The sequence below is a fragment of the Hordeum vulgare genome, chromosome 4H (genome assembly GCF_904849725.1).
Source record: "Hordeum vulgare subsp. vulgare chromosome 4H, MorexV3_pseudomolecules_assembly, whole genome shotgun sequence".
Taxonomy (NCBI): domain Eukaryota; kingdom Viridiplantae; phylum Streptophyta; class Magnoliopsida; order Poales; family Poaceae; genus Hordeum; species Hordeum vulgare.
In genome coordinates this window covers 49,924,906-49,941,741 of record NC_058521.1, presented here as the reverse complement: position 1 = coordinate 49,941,741, position 16,836 = coordinate 49,924,906, and positions in this window count along the sequence as shown.

Genomic DNA, 16,836 nt, shown 5'->3' with positions numbered 1-16,836 from the left:
GTAGTATGACACTGACAATGGCGGGCATAATTGGGTACACTTCCTTATCAAGCAGCTGACCTATAGACGACTGGATAAGCTGTTTAACAGTATCATTTGATGCACAAAAGGCTCCACTCATAATAACGGATTACACCCAGCAAACAATAAGATAAGCACAAGGAACCCTCTTGAATGACTAAGTGGCGTTCGTTTAATATACATATACTGGGAGCATTCTACAGCCGAACACCCTTTAATCCGTCCAATCATGTCATAAATAACACAGTCTATATCCAAACATTTTAAATCTCATATCGCAAATCCACATAACCTATGCAATTATTATGTACACACACGTCGTTCGACTATTCCATCACTGCTAAACATACCATCGATCTATCAAAATTTGACATGCCCGATTTGTGACCGAGCGTGTCTATTTTAAACCCTACTTTTTCATCCTCGCAGCCACATTTTCTATATTTTTTCTCATATATTCGATCAGTTGCACGTAATTGCTGAAGAACAAGAGAGAAAGAAAAGAATGGATAAAGAAAGAGAAAAGGTGGTCAGGGATGGGTCGCGTCCTATATGACAAACTAACCGGACGTGCCCACGCGCATCCGCAAGCCCTCATATGGTCCTCGTATTTGGATGGATATGAGGGGTGTCGGTCAATCCAGTCTATATCCGAACATATCAAATCTTATATCGTAAATTCATACAACCCCACGTAATTATTACGTACACGCACACATGTCGTTTGACTACTCCGTCACTGCTAAACATGTCATCGGTCTATCAAAATTTGTTATATTTGACTATGGTGGAGATCATCCATGGTTCCCTTGTCCTTCCCGGCGCCCTTGTCGTCCTTGTCATGAAAGTGCCAGTCAAAGATGCAGTACGGATCGAACCGGATCTGCTCGTCGTCAGAGTTGTCTTGCCGCTGTTCTCCTCCTTCGGTGGTAGTCCGACCATTTCATGGACCACCCGATTTTGCTCGCGGGTGAAGGCGCGCGTGTTCCGCCGCTGCCGTTTCTTCAAAATGCGGGCGCGGATGAATTCCTCCTCTGCGGCCGCCCGTACCGCCGCATCAGCTGCCTCCGGCTCCGCCATTTCCTCCGCGAGATAGCCCTCGACAATACTTATCCTCACCTTCCCACGACGAGCAGCCTGTTCCCGGTAGGACTAGAAGTGCACGGGTCCGGTCGATGGATCCGCACGTATGGACATGGATGATCCCGTCCGAGAGGAACCGAGCGTCCTTTGAGCGGACACTATGAAGTCGCATCTGACAGATCCTCCCGTCGATCGGGCACTGTCCTCACGTGAGCCACGGAGTGCAATGCGAACTGTTATTGCCTCCTCCACTCCGCACAGGACGACCCCCCGAGTCGACGGATCTGGATTGGTCGGAGTCGGATCCGCTGGAGGCCATGTCGGGGAAGGCCTGAGATCGTTGGAGATGAGCTTGGATGACGGATGGGAGTGGAGGGTAGTGGAGTGAAGTGACTAGGTTTGGTCCGGCCAATGAATAAGGACGAATATATGTGAGGTCGATGTGGACCAGTGTGAGTCAGACGGGCATGTCCGGACTCTCTCATATCCGCCTCATATTTGGGTTAGAAATAAGGGTTGTCGGTTAGTCCGGACGTTTAAAGACGGCTGAAGAGGCCTGTGGATCAATTTTTTTATGATCGATCACTAATCGAGCCTCTTGCCCGACTTTTGAGGAAGGTTTGAGGGTACGGTTGTAGATGCTCCAAGTTTACAAGTAGCCATTCAAATATCTGCCTACTACGACTAATTTTGCTTATCTAGCATGTCTTCTCTCTCTAGAGGTAAAGGGTACTGCTTTTTATCTTCGGTAGTGGGGTAGCACAACGACAGTAACAGTCCCAATTTTGCAAAAGAAAAAGAGAAAGTAACAGTCTCAGTTAGACATAAGGATGTGTAGTGGATACGTGAAGCAAACGACCATTCAGTTCAGGTCTCCTTTTATTAATATTGCAAGCATTACACTTTGTCATTCGCAGACGAAAGTGTTCCATTCAATCTGAGCTGGCACAAAAGGTGAATTCCGTAGTTTAATTTGCTTCTAGAAGCAGTCCAACGGCTTAATATAAGAAAACCCCCATCCCAAATGGTACAAACACAGAGGCCCACCACAAATGTATTGATAAAAATAAGGGAGATCAAGAAGGGAAAATAAAGATGACATGATGTTCGTAAATGGACCATTTTAACGTTTTGTTGCTCCCAGCCTCTACAGTTAGGATGCACATAACACTCGATGAGTAACTCGAGACTTCTCGACAAATCAAATGACATTTGTCTAAAAGTTTAGAAGAAAGCTAACGTCTAATCGATTGAATGTTAGCGACAAATCCATATGATCCTTCCGTTTGATTCCTTGATTCGTTTTAGTACTGATTTTTATTTATACATCTGGTTTTGTTTTTTGTTTTTCCTTGCTATTGATTTTTCTTGTAAAAAGTGATGACAATAGAAATCAAACCTTATACCTACTGGTTTAGTCCTATCTTACTAGCCATCTGGGTTAATACCTTGCTAATGGTTTAAACACATGTTAGACTGCTTTTATTTCTACAAGAGCTGCTAGTGCATTACTAAAACATACCTAAAATGGGTGAGTTGTTGATTACATACTCTGATAATTTCCATGTAAATACATCGTAATACACATACATCGTGGCTGATAACTCATGCGCAAACATCGTGATAAATTTTGACCTAAAAAAGGTTGTTGAGAAACTTACACCGGTAACTTATATGAAAAATTAACATGGTAATCTAAATACAATAGAACTGATAATTTACTTAGCCGAAGTGTGGTAATTTTTTCACAAGGGAAAAAGTTGTTGAACCTCCCTTCCTGGTAACTCATGTCTACTAGCATGATAATCTACGCACATTAGGGTTGATAACTTACTAAGGCGAGACATGGTAATTATTTTTGACTTGCGGAGGGGGGGGGGGGGGGTGTTGAAAAATTACATGGTAAATTATGTATAAAAAATATGATAACATGCACACAATCAGACTGATAACTCGCCCACAAACAACCTGTTAACTTTGATCTGGAATGGGTTGTTTGAAAACATAACCCCAATAACTTTTGTGTTAATAGAAAGGTGCTACACACACATTATACACACAATAGAGCTGATAATTTACTTAGCCGAAATATGAGTCATTTTTTGCCTAGGGAAAAATTTGTTGAAGCACCCTTCCCTAGTAACTCATGTCTACTAGTATGGTAATTTACACACGTCAACGTTGATAACTTACTTAGACGAGACATGATAACTACTTTTGACTCGCCGGGGGGGGGGGGTTGTTAAAAAATTACATGGTAAATTATGTATAAAAAACATTGTAACATACACATAGCGAAACTGATAACTCACCCACAAACAATATGATAACTTTGATCCGGTGCGGGTTGTTTGAAAACATACCCCCGATAAATTTTCTGTTAATAAAAGGTGCTATACGCACAGCCAAACTGATAACTCGCCGATAAACAACATGATAACTTTGATCCAGGGCAGATTGTTTGAAAACAAACCCCCGATAAATTTTGTGTTAATAACAAGGTGCTATACGCACAATATACATGATAACTGCTACTTACTCTAAGCTTCTCGTACTATAGTTACCAGCCTTATCATGGTATAGTTATCATGTTACTCATACTATATTTATCATGCTGGTTATACCAAAATTACCAAACCAATATTTATTAATTGTTCTCACATAGCAGATTTAAGAAAGGTTCAAATAACATTATTTATCTACAATAGAGAATAACTAAAGGTGGCTTAGTTGGTTATGGGGCTCAAAGTCTAATGAATAGACCTGGGTTTGAATGCCCTTTCTAGCATTTTTATTTTATTCTCATATTGTGTAGCCAAAAAAACAGAAAAACCACTACAGATTTTCTATTGGCGTATACGCTTTCGAGAGAAGAAAAAAAATGATGGAATCGAGCGTGCGGGTCGCGAGAGGGAGATGGGTTACGTTCGTCGAGATCTGTCGCTAACGTCTCATTGACTAGACGTTAGCACAATCCAAACAATTTATTCTATTTTGAACTAGCGTCCTAGGGCATCACCAAAGCGGACCCTCAATCATTCAGCAAGAACCTGTATATATCCGTTTAGCAGTCTTGATATACAGATTCCAACAAACAAAAATAAAAATGAGGAAGTTTTGTGGGAGTTCGAACATGCATTTTAACCAATCATATGCATGTCTTTTTCTTTTCTCTCTGCTCATAACCGCACATGTGTGGTCCCCTCTTCTTTCTTTTCACCTAATCGGACACCATAACACAAATAGCTCATCACATGATCGTTACCAATTTTTTTCCATCCGAATACTTTATAATTAGCATTAAATGACTTTGTCCCCATACCAAAAACAAACACATACCAAAGAAATTTACGGATCACCCTTGGAGATGCCTGATGGGGTTGTACACTAGGGGTAGGCCTACGGACCTGCTTTCCTAGGCCCACCTAAGACCTCTTACGGACATCAGTGTCCTTCAACTCTGAGGAAAACTACCATAAGTGCATTCTCACCTAAGGAAATTATACTACATAAATGATTGGATACCAGTTTAGATGTGTGGCACTTTTTGAATTTTCTCAGCATTTTATATTTGAATCTAATCAATCATGTGTGTAGTGATAATAAAAAAATTGAGATGACCTTTTCTAAAGATACTACATTTAGAGAAAAAACACTAACATTCCTTCTAGAGGAAAATGGCCAAAGAAGTGAGCTTGTTAGTAGTTACTAAAATGTATGGCATTGCGCAAAGATAACCTATTGTTATATCACGGTTGTTCGGTATTTAATTTGAATGACCACTAACGAGTTTCATTCTATACTATGTAGAAAGTTGGTTTGCGCATATTCCACGAGTTACATGCTTGTATACTATATATATAGTAACACTATTCATCATCCAGGGTGTATAATAAGTTATTCTTCACCTGGGATAATTTTACGATTGTTCCAACGTAAATTACATATGATATACAAATAGTTAAATTCATATTGATCCACAACGTAACATTTGACATAAAAAATCAAAGTTGTGGGTCACATGACTTCAAATTTGTTTTTATGTACATTTTACACTATAATTTTACGTTCATAAATTTACGTAACATAAAATAATTTTACGGCGATTATGTATTTTCTTACGTTTCCTTTTTGGATGTGAAGTAAAATAAAATTTACGGGGCGTAAAAATACGGTGCATTGATGTTAAAATAGGAGGGGGTGAAGAATAACTATTCCTCACCTAGGGTGACGAATAGCGCGACCCTATATATATATATATATACATAATTTCATCATATTTGTATACTAGATCATATCACTTTTGTCAACACTCTTGGTATTCTCGTGAAAGCAGTATATAGTTTCGACCTATAACATGATAGAAAAGTGTTTTTGCTTTGACACAATTAAATGAAAACTTGGAACACATGGCATACAAAGTTGGCTTATCGGACAGTACACGAATATAAGTACAAGAATATATCAAATGTTCTTTTCAATTAGATTAATGTACATGACACATTGATGCTTTTCAAGTATTACCCTACATGCTACCACGACAAAGCTTTCTCCTCGGTAATATGGTAAGAGTTTAACACCATATCAGTATTTGTTATTTTCTTTGGTATAACGTAGACTGATATGCTAAACAAGTGCTCTCCGTGCATGTGTAGAATAATCAAGAAAAATGATTCATCAAATATAGATATTATACATGCATATTGATAAGTTACAGTAATATGAACTAAAGTGTTATTTATGGCCTTTTTAAACATATGCAAAAAGTCACTACATGAGGCTGCTTCCTCTGCTCAGTTTGCACCACTCTAGAGAGCATCAAGCCATGGTGAACTTGTTTTGACGCCCCCAGGTGATGGTCGGCGCAAGAATAATGCAAACATCATATAATAACAAAAACGAAAGGAACAAACCATTAAGTCCCCTTTATTTGAAAGTGGTGAAAGTTCTGTGGACATTTATGAAGGTTAATTGTTGATGAAAAAGCAGAGAAATTGAGAAATAAACCCCCAATAGCATTTTTTATTTGTCCATAGCTGAACTAGAAATATATTTAAGATGAACTACTTGAAGGTGAAGTTGCTATACTTGAAATCTGTAGATAAGCGTGTAAAATAAAGTTCCTCTACTTGAAGGTGAAGCTAATGTTTTCCTTGATACTTCAATAATCTATTCTTTAACATTATACACCACATTTTTTGTTTTTGATCCTTTTCCTGAATGGACCACCAAACTATTTTGCCACTGCTCTGCAAATCAAAACTTGTGATATGACATCGAATTGTCATCAGAAAATTCTCAAATAATTGTGAGATATTTTTTCTTAGCTTCATTGGTGATAAACCATTTTATGTTTCTAATTGGTATATTGGGCTAGCGATGCAGTGCATAGGTTCATCCTTCTAGTGTAAGAGAAAATAAATTACCCAATATTAACAAGTTTATTTGATGAAAAAAAATATCTATTTTATCTGCGCATACATTTGGGTGGGATTATCCAATCGGAGTGTGAGCTAACGATGGTAGTAGAGCACAATTGTTAGATCTAGAGGTGAAGCCTATGGGGTGCGGGGTATCCGATGAGTGACGTTAAATTTTTATGTAGTGCCCAATGCAGTGCCATAAATCTTATCGTATCGTATAACCTTAATATCATTGTATTATATATTTTCACTATATTGATGCATCAAGGCATTGCTAATAATTGACAAGGGAAATCTAAGTGCATAAAGTTAGTGTGAAGAAGACACATGTAAGAGAGGAACTAGGACATGTACAATGGAATGTGGAAATTTAGGATGTGATGAAAAAACTGCATTTTATGGCGGAGAGACATGGAATGGAGCCAATTTGAGTGATGGGTGGAGCTGAGATGAGGAAGACAAGAGAAGATTTGTGGTGGGACACAACATGACTAGATTTAGATGACGAGGGTGCCATCCCTTCTCCTTGCCGCATCATATTGTTGTGCCCGATATTGACGATGAGGGAGGCAACTCTCCTCCTTGTTGTGTCACACCGATGTGCCCCATGTAGACAACGGGGCATATTACCTCATCCTCGTTGCGTCACACCTCTGTGCCCGATGTAGAAACCGAGGGCGTCATCAACAACGAGCTTTCTGCATCAAATAGTCGGATCTGGTAGACCAGGATGCCAGACCTATGGGTGTGCGGGATCGATGCTAATGCAAGAGAGAGAGGTAATCGACAGCGCCGTGGCCCAGAGAGGAGGACGTAGGCGACACCATCGAGAGAACACAGGCTATGGGGACAACGATGGTGTGCTCGGCGAGTGGCGTGGTAGAGATATGGTTGGGAGAGTAGGGTCGACCAACGTCGCGGAGGGGAGAGGAGGATGCGGCAACACCATTGATGGAAAGAAGTTGGCAGGGACAGGAGGAGGCGTGCATTTGTGAGGGGAGAGGTAGATACGACGACACCATTGATGGAAGGATGGAGGCAGGTACATGAGCATACGTGCGTTTGTGAGGGTAGAGAGTTCCGTGAAGCCAAATATGCATATGTTGCCAACATTGTTTGATAGCTGGACACATGTAGATAACATCTCATCATGCAAGTTGGTAAGTACGGTCTCTTGTCCATTGTGGCCATGATTTATGGTTCCTAATAGCTACAACATGTAGATCATATGCATTCGTCGAACGATACACCTTGCATGTCATCGACAAACATGCGCATCATGTATATATTCACGAGTGTTTCCATACATCTTAGTCGCTGGAGATTAAAACTCTAAGCCATTTAATGAAATTACAAAGATTTTTGAGGGAATTCAATGTCACACGATAAAATAGCATAACCTGGTTGGAATTCCAATACATCTAGATGACGATATATATTTCTGGATGGTATTCCAAGAAGCACAAACGAGTAAATTTATACTTGATTAAATATTGGTTTTATTATATGTTATGGAAATGATCCTGACAATAATACCAGGGGTACGAATGAGGGGCTGAGCCTAGCTAGGGCGCAGTGGATACACTCGGATGTACGAGTTCGAGCCTCACTTGGGATTGGTAACGATCCTACATCTCGAGCCTCGGTGGCTAGTGTTTGCTTATAGAATGTGTGATAGTACAGAATGTTGAACCCTTGCTTACGAGCCCGGTGGTGGCATATATATAGTGCGCAACGGCCGGCCGGACTTCATTATACGAGCGAGTAAATGCTAATAACTACGGAAGTTACTAGTAATGACAGCTCTAACTCTAGCGTTACTGGTAACGTACATCTTCACTGCACTTCATGTGATAGTTCAAGTGTGTGGCCGTTGCAGTCTCTTTGTTGCCCACGCCTTGCTGCAGTCTGAGTGAAGAAGCACGTACGACTGATACGAGATAGTCCGAGTGATGTCATGTCAGCCGAGTGAAGACACACTTTTCCTAGTGAGATCATGAGTGCATAGGTGATTTTTGGGACGCTGATGTCCATGCAGGGTCTTGGGAAGGCCTAGGGATGCAGGTCCGTAGGACTACCCCTAATGTACAACCCCGTTAGTATCCCCCAAATCAGTTGGGGTTTTACTACCTGAGTGGAAGGCACTCCTTTATACTTTTGGCGTCTGAGGGGCGCCGAGGTTGTAGCTCGGGGCTACATTACTCGGGCTCTCACTAAACCGCTATGGATTCAAGAGTGAAAGATTCCGAGTGCGGGAGCATGTCGGTAGTAATTGAATACCTTTCGAAAAGGTAAACTCAATGATTCGGACGATCGCGAGCTCGGGCTTCGATCGTCCAATCGGTGGAGTAGGACGTGTCCTACTCGTGCAACGGTGTGGGCGATCTGATTGCCTTCTTGTGTTGTCCAAATGTTTGTGGTACCATGGAAGGGTGAGCAGTAGAGTATCCGACTCCCCTCATTATGCGCCATGGATAAAGAATCCATTCGGTTAATGAGGAGGCGCAGATTTCCCGTGATATTTTGAATCAATGGAGCACGCTGGAAAGCGTAATTAGCCGTGATGTGAGTAGTGGAAGTAGTGGAGGGGTGCCTTGATTTTCGCGCCTGAAATGTCGCTGTCGTGCCACACGAATGCTGTCGCCGGGATCCTATAGATCTTAATTGTGCAGGCGGAACACTCGATGGGGAATCTTCGTGTAGCATATAAATAGTCCGAGGTAGTGAGGGAAAGGAATCACGCCACCAGATCTAAGTTGCCCTTGTTCCCTTTCTTGAACCTTGCGGTTGCAACCTTTGTAGTTCTTCCACCTCGCTCGCCCCACCGTGAAGCATGGTGAAAGGCGCCACTGTGAAAGTCGAGCGAGCCAAGAAGGGCTCACGCGGTTCTTCTTCGATTGCCTGGAAGCTTCCACTAGGATGGATCCAGGGTGACTGGATGCCGTCCAGGGTCTCCAAGGATCGAATGCTGGATATGGTGAGCAAAGGCTTGGTGGTTCCGAGCAGCTGGCGGTTGCTGGATGAAGGCAAGCTGGATCCTTCACCGAGGGCGACGAGCGGGTTCTCATGGTCACCCACATGGAAAGAGGTTTCTCCTTGCCCCCGCATCCGTTCTTCCGAGCTTTCCTTGTCTTTTTTTGTGCGCAGCTTCATGATACGTCTCCAACGTATCTATAATTTTTAATTGTTGCATGTTGTTATATTACCATTCGTGGATGTTTTGCAATCATTTTATAGCAACTTTATATCATTTTTGGGACATAGTGCCCAGTGCTAGTTGCTATTTTTTTGCTTGTTTTTTACTTCGCAGGAAATCAGTACCAAACAAAGTCCAAACGCAGTGAAACTTTGTGGAGAATTTTTCTCGACCAAAAGACACAGGATGGGCCAAAGAAGTACCACACGGGGGCTCTGAGGGTAGCACCACCCACATGGGCGCGCTAGGGAGCCCTGGTGCGCCCTGTTGGGTGGTGCACTCCTTCGTGTCCTGTTGCACTACCTCTTCGCCCTATAAGTCCCCCAATAATCCAAAAACCCTAAGAGAGTCGACGAAAAATAATTCCAGCCACCGCAAGTTCCACAATCACGAGATCCAATCTAGAGCCCTATTTCGGCACTCCGCCGGAGGGGAACATGATCACGGAGGTGTTCATCATCCTCATTGGTGCCTCTCTGATGATGCGTGAGTAGTTCAGATCAGACCTACGGGTCCGTACGCAGTAGCTTGATGGCTTCTTCTCTCTATGTATCTCAACACAATGGTCTCTTGGAGATCTACTCGATGTAATGCTTTTGTGCGGTGTGTTTGTTGGGATCCGATGAACAATGAGTTTATGATCAGATTATTCCTTGAATTTTATATCCAATCTTGATTATTATGGCCTTGTATTTATTCTCCAATATTTTGGTTTTGTTTGGCCAACTTGATATATTTATCTTGCAATGTGAAGAAGTGCTTTGTGATGGGTTCGACCTTGAGGTGTCCTTTCCGAGTGACAGAAGGGGCAGCAAGGCACACATGTATCGTTGCTATCAATGATAAAAAGATGGGGTCTATTCCTACATGAATAGATCTTGTCTATATCATGTCATCATTCTTATTGCATTACTCCAGTTTTTCATGAACTTAATACACTAGATGCATGCTGGATAGCGGTCGATGTGTGGAGTAATAGTAGTAGATGCAGGTAGGAGTCGGTCTACTAATCTTGGACGTGATGCCTATATACATGATCATTGTCTTGGGTATCGTCATAATTATTTGTTGTTCTATCAACTGCCCAACAGAATTTTTCACCCACGGGTGCTAGTTTATTGAGAGAAGCCACTTGTGAAATCTACGCCCCCCTGGTTTATTTCATCATCATATACTTTTAGATCTATATTGTTATTTACATTTTCCTTTATTTGCAAAATTTATTTTCAGATCTATATTATCAAAAACACAAAAACACATTGCTGCACTTTTTTGTTACTTCTTTTATTTCGCATTTACGAGAGATCTATTTATCCAAACTATCATCAAACTATCTATCTTTTTACCCGTGAGGGATTGACAACCCTTCTCTTTCGTCGGTTGCAAGTGTTTGTTATTTGTGTGTAGGCGCCGTCTACATAGTGTTGCATGATTCTCCTACTTGTTCGATAACCTTGGTCTCATCAGTAAGGGAAATACCTACCGTTGATGTGCTGTATCATCCCTTCCTCTGTGGGAAAATACCGACGTAGTTCAAGCGACATCAAAAGGAATTTCTGACGCCGTTGCCCGGGAGGATCAAGTCAAGATAGTCTCTCGTCACCGTGCCAATTGCAGGCATCATTGTCGGGGATAATCATCAACATTATCACGTTCCTAATCACAAATCTCTTCTCCTTGCAATTTACATCATTTGCCTTTTGCCTCTTGTTTTCATCTCCCCCACTTCACAAAATTTGTCATTTTCTCGTCAAGATCTATCTTTTCGTGCGTATCTTTGTTTGCTTTCCTTGACGCGATGGCTAGTTCCTCTTTCATTTTGTGTACTCCGAGGATGAAGTGCTTAATTTTAGTGAAAATGGAGGGTGAAATCTTAAAGATGCTTGGTGTCGAATTTACAATGCTAATAATAGATCTATGTGTAAGCAATCTATTACAATGCTAATAATAGATCTATGTGTAAGCAATCTACCTTTGTTGTTCTTCGTTGTTTTTATGGGGGCATAACCAACTGGTATAAAGTCTTCTTTGATACAATTACCAGTGGGAATTTCTTGATGTGTCCTTGCCTTGATGCTTATGATGCCATGGAAAATCTAGTAGGCTCACCACCCCTTATTATTAATGAAACAACTTTAACTCTTGAGCATGTTATGGGGAGACTAGATTCTATTGAAAAGAATATGATTACCTTGGAACAAATTGAAAATCTAGATGAAAAGATGCAGGATTTTGCTAATAAATTTGGTTCAAAAGTAGGTGATGTTCTTAAATTATTAAGGGAGAAGGAAACCGTGGTTAACGAAAGAATAGGAGAAAGCCATTCTCGTATCGATAAGTTGGAAGAAATATTTTGCAATCTAAGTGCATATTTTGCTTGCACTAAAACTATTAAACAAACTCCGATAAAAGTTGGCAAGATCACTCAAGTCACTAAAAGCAAGGGTGCAACCTCTAGTAGTAACAAAGAAGATCTTAAAATGATTAGCATTCAGCCTGATTTCGTTAAAGTGATAAAAGAACTTATTTACAAGAGTGAATTGTTGAATATTATACCTAGAAATATTGTCATCCAAAATTTATATGCTAAATCTTTGAATAATTTCAAGTGCTTGATTGAAGGATTGGAAACCGAGGATGACAATGCTTCAAATTTATGCTATATGCCTAGCTAGGGGCGTAAAACGATAGCGCTTGTTGAGAGGCAACCCAATGAATAAAATTTATTTTTGATCTTTGTTTTTGTTTGCAAAATTATGCTTCTGTTATGATTGTGTTTTCATGCTCTATTTAGTATTTGTGCCAAGTAATACCTTTAGGATTATTCATAAGATGAGTAGAAACAATGCTGAATCTGAAACCTAAACTTTGTCTCAAGTGCACCAATTTTCATTTTTTACCGGAGCGTGATAATTAGCTGAAATTTTAATACATTAGTTTCCTAAAAATTCTATACGTTGTCCTAATGTTTCAGAATTTTTAGAGTTACATAATTATGGTTATAGTACAAATAACTACATGAAAGGTTGTGGATGTCGCCTAGAGGGGGGGGGGTGAATATGCGCTTTCAAATAATTACGATTTAGGCTTGAACAAATGCGGAATTAAACTAACGTTTAATTTGTCAAGCACAAAACCTACAACAAATAGGCTCACCTATGTGCACCAACAACTTATGCTAAGAAAGATAAACAACTAAGTGATAGCAAGATATAGGACAATAAACAATATGGCTATCACAAAGTAAAGTGCATAAGTAAAGGGTTCGGGTAAGAGATAACCGAGGCACGCGGAGACGATGATGTATCCTGAAGTTCACACCCTTGAGGATGCTAATCTCCGTTGGAGCAGTGTGGAGCCACAATGCTCCCCAAGATGCCACTAAGGCCACCGTAATCTCCTCACGCCCTCACATAATGCAAGATGCCGTGATTCCACTAAGGGACCCTTGAGGACGGTCACCGAACCTGTACAAATGGAAACCCTTGGGGGCGGTTACCGGTACCCGTACAAATTGCTCGAGGCAATCTCCATAACCTAATTAGAGACCCCCATGCTTGCCCGGAGCTTTACACCACAATGATTGAGCTCCAAGACACCACCAAGCTTCTAGGACGCCAAAGCATCCACGAAGAACAATATCTAGGGTACTAAGTACCAAAAGGTAATATGGCTTCTCAAACTTCACTTCCACGTATCACCGTGGAGAACTCAAACCGATGCAACTCATGCAATGGCAAGAACACACAAAGTGGTCAGGCCCCTCACACTCAAATCCCTCCACAACAACAAAAGCTATGGAGAAATATGAGAGGAAGAACAAGGATCTCACAAAGAACTCCAAGATCTAGATCCAAGGGGTTCCCCTCACATAGAGGAGAAAGTGATTGGTGGAGATGTGGATCTAGATCTCCTCTCTCTTTTCCCTCAAGAACTAGCAATAATCATTGGAGGTATTGAGAGTTAGAAAGCTCTAAGAAGGTCAACAATAGGGGTAGAACATGAGCTCAATAGATAGAAAAGACCAAGGGGGAAGAAGACCCATTTTATATAGTGGGGGAAGGAATCAGACCGTTACCCCCACTTATAGCCTGCGCACAGCGGTACTAATGCTAGCCCTGGCGGTACTACCACTAGCCCTGGCGGTACTACCTCTAGCCCTGGCGGTACTACCTCTAGATAAAGTCTTTGCAAAAAGTCCAACGAAGAACAACCTCTCAAAGAGAGGTACTACCATCCCAAAGCGGTACTACCGCTCCTAGAGCGGTACTACCGCAAGGGAGCGGTAGTAAGAAATTACTACCGCTCCACGGGCGGTACTACCGCTACACCAGCGGTACTACCGTTGGCACCAGGAGCGGTACTACCGCTAAATACTGAATCTACTCTAACTTTCGCATACGGACTCCGATTTCAACGAAACCAAGTTTGTCGGAAAGCTAACGGCATGGGCTAACACAATCTTGATAGAAATATAAATAAGAAGCAAGTGAGAAAAGGCCCATAAGAAAATGGTGAGAACCCTTCTTCGAATAAGACCGGTAAAAACTCCCGACATCAGAAACATCATAGAAAATGCATATGGACACCGTTTGCGATGAACTCGAGCTTGTCATGAAGATGACCATAAGCTCTAAAAATCACAAAGAGAAACACCAAACAAGAACCAAGAAGTATGATGCAAGGATGCAAATGGTTTGAGCTCTCAACGTACGATACGATCAAGCTACTCACTTGAGAGCCCCCCTTGACAGTACAACAATCTATCCTAAAACAGTAAACCTATCAAGGGAAAACCTATACCTTGCACCTCGTCCTCTTGAGCTAGATGATGATGATATTGGCTTCCTCAAGATGGACCACCTTTCTTGATTGCGTTGGCTTGATGAAGACTAGTTGATTGCTCCCCCATACTCACTATGGGTGAGCCACTCTTCAGCATATCTTCACAAGTCCATTGCCACCACAATGGACGGCAAGCTTCAAGCATGATATCTTCATGCTGATCCACTTGAACTTGCACAGCGCAATCTTGATGACGATCACCACTTGACGTCATCCTTCATGGGTTGTATGAGATCTTCCTCTAGACGCAAGCCCATGGAGACACACCTAATCCCACGTAGAACTCTCACGAAGACCATGGGTTAGTACACAAACACGTAATGGATGATGCTTACCATACCATGGGATCACTTGATCCCTCTCGATACATATTGTACGCTTTGTGTGTTGATCATCTTGATTTACTCTTTGTCTGAGATGTTGATCAACCTTGTGTCTCTATGATCATTCTTTGGATAATACCTTGAATACCATCTTGGTCATCATATAAACTCCTTGAACCCAACAGACGGACTTCAAGAAGTGCCTATGGACAAATCCTATAAATATAACTTAAGGCAACCATTAGTCCATAGGAATTTTCATCAATTACCAAAACCACATATGGAGATATATGCTCTAACAGTACACACTGTTCTGTTGAAAACAGATTCTATTTTCATTGCATTGTGTGCTTGTTTTGATGAAGTTATGACTTGTATTGGGTGGTATAAGCCATGGTAAAGTTGGAATACAGTATATATAATGCAATATTAAAATATGAATGGGTTTTCAACAGTACCTTAAGGTAATAATTTTTTATTTATTATACTAACGGATCTCACAAGAATTTTGTTAAGTTTTGTGTGATTGAAGTTTTCAAGTTTTGGGTGAGATCACGATTGATGAAGGAATAAGGAGAAAAAAAATCCTAAGCTTGGGGATGCTTGCTGCACCCCAAGACAATATTAAAGAAGTATCAAGCAACTAAGCTTGGGGATTCCCCGAGTGGCATCCCCTCTTTCTTCTAACAACCATCGGTATTCTACTTGAAACTATATTTTTATTTGTCACATATTATGTGTTTTTCTTGGAGAGTCTTGTATGACATGAGTATTTGCTTGTTTTTATTTTTAGTTTGTCATTTGTATCCTTGATGGACACACCTATTTGAGAGATCTAAAATATGCTATGATTTGTTAGAATTGATTTATGTGCTTCACTTAAATCTTTTAGAGCTATGGAATTGCTCTAGTGCTTCACTTATATCTTTTTGAGCACGGTGTGCTTTATAATTTCTGAAGTAATGCTCTCATACTTCACTTAGATCTATTTGAGAGTTAGTAATTTTCAAGAAATCCTCTCATGCTTCACTTAGATTATTTTGAGATATGAAATTTTTTATGCTCATGATCTTCACTTAAATTATTTGAGCTTGTGAAAAGCAATATCAACATATGAAGCTAGTCCGAGAGTGATAGATATTCAGGAGGGATATAATAAAAACTTTCATGAAGTTCTTTGGACAAATTAAACTTGATTCCTTGTAATAGTTTTGAGATATGATGATAGTGATACGTGAGTCATGTTGATGAGTAATTATGCTTTAGTAAGAATATTGGTGTTAAGGTTTGTGATTCCCTATGCAAGCACACAAGTCAATAGTTATGCAATGAAATTACATGATACTCATGGTGCATTATTCGGTATTAGTTACGCTCAATAATTGTTTACGTGATTTTTTGTTTCTTGGTTGGATTCTTCCCAATCTTTTGCTAGCCTTCACTTGTACTAAGTAGGAATACTACTTGGGCATCCAAACTCCTTAAAGCCCGTTTTGCCATATGAGTCCACTATACCTACCTATATGCAGTATCTACTTGCCGCTCTAAGCAAATTTGTATGTGTCATCTCTAATTTTCAAAATAAATTCCTGTTTTTTGTACCCGTACTAGCTCATGAGGCGGTGAAGGGTGGCTTATATTTTTTTAATGCTAGATGTGTTATTCTCAAGATGAGTGTGTAACATCCCAAATTTCCTAATTTGGAATGTTTTACATTGTAGCTAAGCATCTATGCATATTGATTGAAACAAAGTTTGCATTTGAATTCTTTCGATTTTTGGTTTTGCATTTCTATTTTTTCTTCATACGAGAAATGCCGAGGAATAATTCTTGCAAGCAAGAAAGAGAGGAGGAATATGACCCTCCAAAATCAGGGGCACTTTTGAAAATATTTGAGCCAAGAAAAAACCAGAGTTTTATGGAGAAAATAATTGCAAAAAATAAA